We start from the raw sequence: 12,095 nt of genomic DNA, 5'->3' as shown, positions 1-12,095 counted from the left end.
ACGTCAGTGTAAGAGCGAACATAAAAACAACATATTCCCTCATTAACGAATTGGCTTGAAGAGACTTGATCGTACTGCAAGTGCGCACAATGAAACTATGTCAAATTCGGTGATACAACTTAACGTAAGTTCTCTGTTTTTAATTTCCGTACGCTGTCAGTCACATCACAGTGCCCCTCTCCCATGTCTCCCGAAGTAACAGAAGTTACAGGCTTGTCACTTCATAAACGAAATGCATCCGCACTACACAGAGGTTAACGCGAAGGACGCCAATAAATGATTCGCTTGTTCTAACAGTGCAGTTGGGAGGGAGGAGGCGGCGATATCGGAGGTTTCGCTGATACATCACCGGCCGCTTCGTAATTACGTGTCTCGCGTTGGCTAGCCCGCGATACGGTATCTCCCCCTCTCACGGTACGGCAACCGTGCTCGCGCATCGCCCGAACCCCGGATCCGCGCACGGCTGCAGACTCCACACACGCGGGATGTTTACGCACGCAACTTTTTTCGAACCAATACAGCACAACGGTCCCGCTAAAGGCTGTAAGTTATTAACCACTAAAAGACTTCTTAAGGAGGTAACATAAAAAAATAAAACACCTCTATCGAGAACGATGCTGAATTTACGGAAAAAATTTCTGTAGCGTGACTCAATGATAAAATGCCAGACTACAGATCAAAGGTCTCGAATTCGATTCGCGATCTGTTAAGACTTTTATTACGGTTGCAAAAGACTGCAATTAACCATACAACTTGTATATCTGCAATTACCGAAAAAAAGTGCCCGAAAAAAAATGACAATCCTAAGATTTTTATCTGTCATTAACACTTCTTTCACATTGATATGAAAAATGTCGAGTTGCGCCGTGGTTCGGTAAAAACCTTAAGCTATAGGTGTCCCTATAACAGACTGGTTAAGTCTGCCGGAGGGAATCAACGGTATACCACCTTTAACAGCACCGTGACTAGTTAAGCAGTGTAGTGTTCAACACAATCTTCGGATTTACGACTGATTTACTTTAGTTTCACAACCAGCAATTTAATGAGTCACGGCTCCAAAACACTGCAACGAATTATTTACAGAAGGATCGAGGAACTTGTAAAAACTGTTATCGGGGAAGGTCAGTTTGGGTTTCGGAGAAATGTTGGAGTACGCGAGAAAATACCGACCGAACGATTTCTCTTTTAAGTCAGCTTGAAGAAAGGCAAGGCAAATCTACAATTATAGCATTTGTAGATTTAGAGAAAGCTTTTTACAGTAAGACATAGAATGGACCCTTTGAAATTTTTATGGCAGGAGAGATTAAATGCAGGGAGTGAAAAGTTACTTACAACATACACAGAAACCGAACTGCGGTTTTAAGAGTCTTAAGACATGAAGAAGCAATAGTTTGAGAAGGGAGTGAGGCATGGTTGTAGCCTATACCAAATATTGTACAATGAGCAAAAAAGTTCAGGGACAGGAAATAAAAACTGCGGAGTTTGTCGATAACACTATGTCAGAGGCGACAAAGAACTTGAAAGAACAGTTGAACGAAATGGTTAGTGTCTTGAAAAGATATTACAAGATGAACGTCAAACAACTGTAATGGAATTTAGTCGAATTACATGAGTTGTTGCCGAGGCAAGAAGAGTAGGATATGAGGCACTAAAACGGGTACGTTAATTTCCTATTTGGCTAGCAAAGTAACTGATGTTGGCTCAGTAGAGGAATCACAGAATGAAAGCTGGCAATACCAAGAAAAGCGTTTCTGATATAGCGAGATTTGTTACTCTACTACAGAACAATGTCGAAGATTGGAAGAGAAGGGCCAGAAAAGTAATGGGGAGATACTGAAGCGAATTGGGTTACAAAAGAAGTTTGTAGTATCCTGAGACATCAATGAATTTCCAATCTGTTCAAATGTTCAAATGTGTGTGAAATCCTATGGGACTTAACTGCTAAGGTTATCAGTCCCTAACCTTACACACTACTTAACCTAAATTAGCCTAAGGACAGACACACACACACACACACACACACAGACAGATGCCCGAGGGAGGACTCGAACCTCCGCCGGAGCCAGCCGCACAGTCCAAGACTGCAGCGCCTCAGAGTGCTCGGCTAATCCCGCGCGGCTTCAATCTGTTAATGGAAGGTAGTGTGTTTGTGGGGCGGGAAGGGATTGAGGGGGGGGGGGGGGGGGAGAATTGTGGATTGAGGACAAGGCTTGAATACAGTAAGCAAATTCTAACTGACGTACGTTACAGTAGTTGCGTGGGGATGAAGAGACTTGTGCTGGTTAGAGTATCGTGGAGAGCTGCGACAACCCAGCCTTCCAAGCAAAGACTTCAACAGCAACAGTTTATATGTAATTTTGTGTCCATGTTTGAGCAGTCTCAGTGTTTTGCTTACATGGGCTTAATTTAACCATCGACTGACGCTCAGGCGACAGAAGCACTCAATAATTGGCTTTATTTCAAGCATCCAAGTATATAAAACACGATGATTGGCGCTGCTGGGTCTCCTTCCAGTGACACAGAAGCACTGGACATTTACAGTTGTATCAATGGAGATGCAACAGCAGAAAACTGGTGTCGAATTTTGAAGGCGACAGTTTCACATCCCGTACCAGAATCCAGACTCAGTACTGAAATTAGTTTAGGTAGTCACGGAAAAATGTTCTGTGGGACTCCCTTAAGAGGGCGGAAGTCATTCTTTCCACGCTCTCTGCCCAAGCGATTGTGTCACATCGCTGTCCATTTCAGCGCCAACGTATAAAAAGGGGTGAACGGAAGGTAGTCTAGCTCACTGCCAGAACTACTTGAAAGTAGTATTTATTAGACTGCGTAGTGAGTACTACCTATTTCTTTATCCTTTATTTCAATTTACTGCAAATAACATTCATAACTGTCAGAACTTACCGTCGTTTTAATTACTGATTATGGCAAGGGCTTAGCATGTCCAGTACATAACACAGCATTTCAAATCGACCTTAGGTTGAGGACTGTTTACAGTCTTCACATTGCCAAGTGAAACACTTCTTTCTTTACAGAAAGAAGAAGAAATGGGCCCGAAGAATCTTAACATGATAAGGCAAATACCAGCAGAGAAAGACGAGATTGCGAGATTCATCACCCGACATGAACAAATAGAAAATGTCCTGCTATTAAACGTTTATGTCATTTAATTGCAAGACTTTTCAGTTTTTGTGCTCTCATCTGCTGCTGAATATCGCAGTTTCGTCCCTCCCTATTGCTATTGGCCTTGTCATGTTAGTTTCTTGGAGTTGAATCTCTTTCGTTCACATTCTGTGGTAGGAAAAGTGTACTTTATGGAGAAATTTTCACTTGCCAGTATCAGGTCGTCATGGTGGGTGCGGAGGGGCGAGAAAATAATTTCCAACTTATCCGATTGAGCGAAGGCATGTGCCACTTTATGGTGACCCGTTAGTTGGATGGGGGCGAATTTGGCGGCACTTTTGGTGCCACTCGTGAGCGGTAAGCTATGTACTGGCACGAGGTTTCATTCTCCCACATATATACAACCACCAACACCACATCTGGCTCCATTTCCACTCTCATACGTCGGTTACTCTAAACAATAAGGCTTATAAATGGCTCAAATGGTTCTGAGCACTATGGGACTTATCATCTGTGGTCATCAGTCCCCTAGAACTTAGAACTACTTAAACCTAACTAACCTAAGGACATCACAAACATCCATGCCCGAGGCAGTATTCGAACTTGCAACCGTAGCAGTCGCGCGGTTCCGGACTGAGCGCCTAGAACCGCTAGACCACCGCGGCCGGCAATAAGGCTTATAGAGAAAGCATTTGCGTTTTAGGTGGCTTAGCTACTACAGAACATCCCAGCCAACAATGCCTTATTCAACATTTACATTTTCATCTCTAGGACTACAAGGTCTTAAATGTTTGGTGTTTCAGTTTAAGACCTCTGCGTGAAGCTCTACCAGTGTCTTTTGAACTGTCCGCACACTTTTAATTTGACGTTACCAGCAACTGACAGAATTCGTGATTTCCGCAGCTGTCGTCAGAAAGCAACAGCGACCAGTACTCACCGCAGACTTCCGCAGCAGCTGCGCTCACATCCGCAGCAGGTGCGTCGACGCCAACTTATTCCGGCTCGCCGCAGAACTTCAGAACGGCCTAATTAAAGGTAGGCCAGGGCCGCAGGAAGGAAGGAACTTAATGCTTCATAACAATAAGTTACGCTGAGAGAGGACAACCGTTGTTTGAACAGTGGTTGGGTGTAAGTTTGGCACAGACACCACGGATGTCACAGAAATGCATCGGAGAAATTTACGGAAAATATGAATTTAAGAACTCTGAGTAAACTCGGATTGATACGATGGACAAGAAAGATGGATGGAGGAAGAAGAAGCCGGCTGTTTACGGAAGACGGTATGCGCTGTGCGAGGCACACCGAGGCAAGACGAGAACTGCGGCCGTGTTGCGGTGTTGGCGCCGTACGCCGAGCTGATAACGCTCCCCACTTCACTTCCTCCTGCACACGGCTACGCGACAAGAGCCCGCCTGTTTGCAAACACCAAGCCATCCAGCCAGCCTCCCGCCGCACGTTCGTGGGAACTGCAGTGTAATCCTGAGACAAGGACCCCAAGATTTCTTGCTTACCATGAACGTTAGCCGCACAAGCTGGGGACCTTTCTGTGTCCGTTTTATTCACTGTGGCTCAAGTTTGCGAACGAGCTTAGTTTGACGGCACACTACAACAAAACATGCTTACGAACAAATAAATGAAGTGACGCTTACCGAGAGAGGTTGCGCAGTGATTACGGCATTAAATCGCTTTCGGGAGGACAAATCACTGTCTAGCCACCTAAATTTAGGTTTCCCAACATTTTCCTGAATAACGTAAGGCAATTCCGGACCGCACGGAGTGGCGCAGTGATTAGCACACTGGACTGTCATTCCCGAGGACGGAGGTTCAAGTCCGCGTCCGGCCATCGATTTAAGTTTTCCGCGATTTCCCTAAATTGCACCAGGCAAATGCTGGGATGTGGTTTCTTTGAAAAAGTGTGCCCAATTTTCTTCCTCATCCTTGAAACAATACGAACTTTCGCTCCCTTTTTAATGACCTCGATGTCGACGGGACGTTAAATCTTAATCATCCTTCGCTCTTCCTTCGAATACGAGGATGGTTCCTTTCAAAAGACCACATCCGATTACCCTCCCATCCTCGCACAACCCAACGCTGCTCTCCATCTGCAAACAACCTCTTCGTTCACGGGAATAAAACGCGCCTCACTTGATTTTAGACTGTTGGCAAGTAGCGTGTAACAATCCCTTATCGTATTCAAGTTCTGTCAACTAGGTAATTACAGGGGGTTTACAAGATAATATGAATAGCTAACATACACAAAATAGTAATTTATTAATAAGGAGTTGTGCCACTATTGGTTTTGAGAAGAGCTGCACTTCTTCGCGGAATACACCCGTAGTGTATCTGAATGGTTTCCAACGGAATGTTCTCCCAATCTTGTACCAAAACATCTACCAATCGCTTCAACGATGTTGGAGCTGGGAATCTGATCCTCACTCTCTGCTTTAAAACTCCCCATAACAGCTCAATGATGTTGAGGTCTGGCAGGTGCTGGCCAGAAAAAACGTTTTGTGGTATGCTGATGCTCCCCAAACCAAGCTTGAACCTTTCTGGCTGTTTTTATGGGCGTATTATCATCTTGGCATATGGCAGTGTTTGGCAGCAAAATGATAGTCATAGTAAGCACTCGGTTCTCGAGGATGTCGAGATAAATATTCGCAGTAACCCGGCCAGTGAGGGTAATGACAGCACCAGCTGAATACTGAATACCACGATATAGCCGCCCAAATCATAATCGAGTCTCCGTCATGCTTGACTGTAGGAAGCAGGCACGCCGAGTCGTAGGTTTCTTTTGGGGTTCTCCACACACAACCCTGTTCGTCTGTAGCAATTGTTGTAAACGATGACTCATCCAAACGTACCACATTCTTCCAGTCATCAGCTGTCTAGACTGTATGATCATGGCACCACTTCTTTCGCAGTTTGCTTCCGTTATTAAGGGTTTTGCAATTGCAGCCCTTCCACGAATTATAGCCTTGTAAACCTCCAGCTGACATGTTTTTGTCGACACAGTACTACTCGTGTGAGTGTTGGGTTCTACAGCCACTTTCACCGCGTTAGTTTTATGTTGTCCGGCCACAATCCCTTTTATGCTCGTCGATCTCTGTTAGTTAACTTTGTCTTTCACCCACAGTCTCTCCGTCGATGATGTTTCAATAACGTGGATACTATCGGTCGTGAAACAAGAAACAGTTCAGCGCCGATTTCGTCACAGACGCTCCCGCTAACCGCGCACCAACGAGTTGCCCTGTTTGGGAGACAGATCACACGTTTCACCGGTCGTTTGTATTCACAGTCGCAGAACAAAGAGTATAATACATTGAAATATAACCTCCAAGACCTAGTCATATTACTTTGCCTATCCACTGTACATCTTTATGGTAGTAAAGCTGCTGTCTGCACCCTTCGTCGACTCTAGGATACTACCCCCCCCCCCCCCCTCTCACTCTCTCTCTCTCTCTCTCTCTCACTCCAAAGCTCTCTGTCTAATACTATATCCCATTTGTAAATGGATAGCGGTAGATAACTGCAATCAAAAGCAAGTTGCAACAGAGGTACGACCTTTAATTGCCCAGCCGATATGTCTTCTGCGCAAACGTGTTTTCCGGAACGCATCTTTCTGCGGCTCGCGGCAGAAAAGGGAATGGAGTTCTCTCAAGGCGATTCCTCATCCATAATTCAGGCTGTGAGGCTTCCGAGAACCAGCTAAGGTGCAGCGGCCGGCATCTGCGGGAAACTGGAAGCCGGCATAGGGAAACTGGACACGGCCTTGTAGGTGGGGCCTTGTTGCTGCCGGTCCTGGGTTCGATTACCTCGTTCCCAGCTGCCCAGAGCCGACCGCAACTGCACCCTTACCCAAACACGACGCGCGGAATGCACCGTTAGCGGTGACAAGGTACGGGCCTCTGTACGCAGCACGCACTCCCACGCTCCAATCTTCTACATCAACAATTTAAAAAAGAAAAATCATTTTGGCGGCTGTCGGATTACATGACCTGTTCCCTTGTTGCCTTCAGTAGGTTGCGTGTAGTTCGTCTTTCCATTACCGTACCACGATTATTGCAGTTTCACATTGACAAATTTGTTTCTTCCCAAGTCGATACAATATACATATAAGGTGTGTCAGGTGTAACAGCATGTAGTTTAGGAAGTGCTAGTATTCGAAGAAAACATTCCATATAACATGTGTCCAAGTTTTACTGGCTTCAGAGATACAACTGTTAAGACTGTAACAAACTAATACGCACAGGAAGTGTTAAGCAAAGGCAAATAATTAAGTTCAAAACAGAGTGATTAATTACATCTCCGATATCAAAGCACCTTCCAATTCTCTTGACAACGTCACGTCTAACTATTATGAGGTTGTCTTGGCTTCAGTTTATGAGGCAGAGGCACGCTATTTATAATCAGAACGATCAGTTCAACTTTTTTTTTTTTTTTTTTTTTTAAATCTAAAGGGGACAAGGTCCGAGAACCTCGGTCGTCACTGACGTAGCTCCTGAGGCCACGATTAACCTTTTTAATGCGACAATAAGAAAACAGCTGTATGTCAAATCACGGAGAGTGGAATGAACTTACATAGATCAGTGACTACACATTTCGACGTAACATTTAATCACATTTGTGAAAAGATGGTGTTAATCCTCCTGCAATAGGGATGAACTGCTTCGCGTAAGAAAGATAAATGTCAACCAGCTACAGAGAGACATCTTCCGGAGAATCTTCGGTTTAGATGGTAAGTAACCTGACGATTAGAATGGCAGGGGCCCCCGTCATGCTACAAGAACGCAACTTTCCTTGTAGCCTTTTGAATCTACTCGAATAATGCTGGAAGCTCGTTTTCATCGAAGTCTACAAAACAGGGCCCTGTAAAATTATGGTGGTGACACAGCAGGGGCTGTCAACTGATTGTCTATCATAACACACCACACATTTAAAGAGCAACGTTCTTGAAGGTGTCTCCACAAAGGCAGTCAGGTTTTCGTCGAACCACCGATGCGAGTTACGAATGTTCTTGATACCGTCACGAGTGAAAGTGGTTTACTCGGTAAACGGTATTAACCCGATTACTCTGATTTACAGTTAGCCACCAACAGAATTCTAATCGTCTGCCTTCATCTCCTTCTCGAAGGCGTTGCATCCATTGTCAGTGATAAGCATAGAGGCCGTACATGGCTAATGTACTTAATATTGTATTTGGAATACCAATACATGTAGCAATTTTGCATGTGCTTGTTGAAGATAACGTTCTAACAACTGCATAATGTCTTCTACTTCATCCACACTGTGTTAATTTGAACGTTCAGATGAAGTACGGCTGTTGGATGCTGCACCAGTCTCGCGCAGTTTAGTGATAACGAGACTAAACATTCTTGAATGTACGTTTAGAAAACTGTCTATCGTATCCTCTACAAGCAGTAGCAGCATCAGTGTTTCCGATATAAAACCAGTACGTAAATACCACCTCGACATTCTAAGCATTTGTACATACATGTAGCATGCTTAAACGATACAGTAGATCTGACCAAGAACGCATAACTACAGTTGGAATGTAACTTTTCTACGTGGACAATCGCAGCTTAACCTAAGCATAAACGATTATTGAAGTTCCTCATAATGAGAAACGAGAAGGAAGGATCTGTAAGTACTTTAAAAGAAATTTTTTATAGCCAAGATTGCGTTCAAAAATTTTTTGATTGACCTATTTCGACAGGTAAGACTGTCATCTTCATATCTTCAAACATCTTCAGATCTTGTACAGTGTGGTCCATCGTGCGTTCGTTACTCATGCCACGTTAACATTTTTGTGGAGAGTATATTGTACATGCCTTACAGGCTTGTTAAAAATGTAATTACAAACAAGTTTGTCACAAGTAAACATATACATAGCTAAAATGCACGTTGTGGAACTTGGCATATCTACATATGTAGCACTCCTTTGATACTTGTCAGTTGTTAAAATTCACAATACATAATAAGAGCGCACATTTGTGCCAATGTTTACATTTACATGACGAGTGAAGCATATCTTGGAATCTTCTCACTTTAAATACATAGCTGTGTATATTTTCACTTTTGACAAACTTGTTTGAAATTTTATTTTTAACAAACCTGTGTGGAATTTCCAATACACTTTTCATTAAAACGTTAACATGGCATGAGAATTGAGGGCATAATAAAACACGACGTACAACAAAAAAGTTTTTGAAGATCTGAAGATGACAGTCGTTATCTGTCGAAACCGATCGATATAAAATACTTTTGAACGCGATTTTGGCTATCCTCACAACTTGAACATAACAAAAACGACACTCTATAAATTAAACCCAACACGCGGAATGAAAACTCATCTTTGTAACTAGCTGTAACTGTGTAACCAACGAAAATTGGGCGCATGTTAAATGAAACGTTTTATTCCAAATAGACTGTACTACCGCCTCCTAAAATATTTCGTACTTGTCCTGAAACACCTTGTATAAAAGAAAATCGCAAAATCCACCCGAAACCTCATTAACTGTCTTGTAGATACGTCCCCGCCTCGCTAGCACTCAAAATTCAGCATGCTGCCTTGAATTCTGCTGTCCCATCGAACTGATGGTATAAATCACTTGTGGCATGATATGCCATTTGCCTCCATCGACTATTCCCCCAGCGGTGTTATTCCACCGTACTCCAAGCCTCAACTTCTGGTGGTACTGTTCGGAAATCGTAGGTGTAAACATCAGTTTGAGTTAACGCTTGGTGGGCTGCTCAGATAGCTTTATGGTTAGGGCAACTACTCGCAATATGAGGGAAATAGGGTTTCGATTCCCGGCCCATCAGTATCTTTTAATTTCTACTACATATTCATTAAAATTTATAATCACTTTTAACAATAGAATTAATTAGGGGAGAAGAAAATGGGGTTGGTGGGGAAGTACAGCTTCTTGGAGGTTGCTTCACATTAATAACATCTGTCCTATCAGAGTAATGTTATTGGGGTTCAGGAGAGCCGAGCCATGAGATACGCATCAAAGGCAGCAATCATTCGTGATCGCATGATGAAATAGCCACTGATAAAACCCACCATAGACGTATATTTGATCAATGTTATCTCAGTACAGCTTGGTAATCAGATAATGTACCTCTTCAAGAGTGCGTGGGATACAAATGAGTCACTTAAATTTCTAGACATACTTTTTAATCGCAGCGAGAACCTGAGGAGCTGTACTAAACATATAAACGAATGTCATGTAGATCACGGTCCAGTGCAAACCTTGCAATTTGAGGATACTTCGGCGTTAGCTTATATATTCTGTCTCTGAAGTGGCTTCGTGAAGCCCAGTTCCATTTGCGAATGGCGCGTGAGAAGAATGATGTCAGTAAATCTTTGTTTTAACTCAAATTTCTCGTGTTTTCTCGCTGTGGTCATTTCACTAGACGTACAGAGTATGTGGGAGCAAGTAATGTGTTTTCCTTCTGCACCCTCCCTCCCCCACCCCTCTGTACCCGACCTTACGACGTCAGAGGAACGGTTTAGGTACTGGGAATCGAACGCAGGACATACTGTGTCGCACCTGAAGGCAAAGAAATGCGTTTGTATGTACGAAAATGCTACCAAAATCATGAGCAATATTCAAGAATCGAAGAGCAAGTGTTTTCTAGGCCACTTCTTTTGTGGATGAGTTACATTTTCTTAAGACTCTTCTTACGAATATCACCCTGGCATCTGCGTTTTCTACTATTTCTGTTGTGTGGAGTTGCAAAACTACAGTAAACTACGGCAGTTTTCTAATAGCTTTGGTCTGTTAAGGTCGTAACCGCGTTACCCGTACATTAGTTGTGTTGTATACCTATCGGGCCGCAGTCCGGAACCGCGGGACTGCTGCGTCGCAGGTTCGAATCCTGCCTCGGGCATGGATGTGTGTGATGTCCTTAGGTTAGTTAGGTTTAAGTAGTTCTAAGTTCTAGGGGACTGATGACCACAGAAGTTGAGTCCCATTGTGCTCAGAGCCATTTGAACCTATCGGGCGTTACCTCATTCCCATCGCTTTGTTTCCTCCTTAAGCTACAACACTGATCGGAAGACTGCCGTATATCGCAGCTGAAACTGCTAATTTTGAGAGTAAATCTGTGATTGTCACATTTGGTAAAAAATTCTATCATATGTATTACTCTTGATATAGAAAATATTATCTGAGCTATAAAAATGTGCTTAAAAGGCAATTGGACCAATCTGTGATTAATATAATTTAATACAAGCTAGAATGAAGCGTTACATTCCTGGCGCATGCACAAATTGTCTAGTAAAGCATTCGCTTTTGCTATAAGCACAGCAGGAAAGCGATATCTATATCTAATACTTCCATCTCATCTGCATTTTCCACTAAGAAGGAACGACCGTACACATAATAAATTAATATACGTGTAACGGCAGTAGTCACAGTTAGAGTGTCAGAAAAGTTTTATTGAAACATATTAAACATAATTCCTTTAAGTGCACAGGCGATATTGGTTGCTTGGAAGAGCCTTGTTAGCTGCTATTTACATAAGATGGACTTTGATAGAGGTTACCTGTTATCTTGCACAGCTGTGATTCAGCATTCCAGCACCTTTAGTTTACCTTTGACGGGATGCTAAACTATAATTTTCCTCAACATAGAAGTCTTTGTACGCACTCCCCAAGTTAAGATAGGACTTATGATTCTCTTTTACATCAGAGTTATATTACTAATAAAAATTGAATAGTCTCATGAAATTCACACAGAAATTAGATGGCGCCCACTGATTGTGTACGCGTGTGAGACCAACACCGACTCAAAGGAAGGCCTCGGCGCTTGTTAGTGACGTCACGTCAGCTAGGCACGGCGAACGCCAGGTCTGTTGCAGGCAGAAACGCCTGGGCGTGCTTATCACTATAAATCTCTCATTTTTGGACAAAATGTTTGGTATTGTTTTGGATTCTGCAGTTTTATTTAGATGAAAGATTTTCT

General features: G+C 43.2%; 1 protein-coding gene across 3 annotated transcripts in view; it reads right to left on the bottom strand.

Moving 5' to 3' along the window:
* The window catches only part of LOC124605694 (tripartite motif-containing protein 2-like), a 423,009-nt gene that overhangs the window by 205,768 nt on the left and 205,146 nt on the right, over positions 1–12,095 (bottom strand). The window contains exon 1 of one of the 3 annotated variants that reach the window (XM_047137555.1): positions 4,061–4,419. The exons of the other annotated variants lie outside the window; for them this stretch is intronic. The gene's annotated coding sequence lies outside the window, so the exon portion shown is untranslated. Of the gene's footprint in view, positions 1–4,060; positions 4,420–12,095 lie in introns of those variants that run through there. 3 annotated transcript variants of the gene reach the window in all.

The sequence above is a fragment of the Schistocerca americana genome, chromosome 3, assembly GCF_021461395.2.
Source record: "Schistocerca americana isolate TAMUIC-IGC-003095 chromosome 3, iqSchAmer2.1, whole genome shotgun sequence".
In the NCBI taxonomy this organism is placed as follows: Eukaryota; Metazoa; Arthropoda; class Insecta; order Orthoptera; family Acrididae; genus Schistocerca; species Schistocerca americana.
This window is presented reverse-complemented; position numbering and strand designations above follow the sequence as displayed.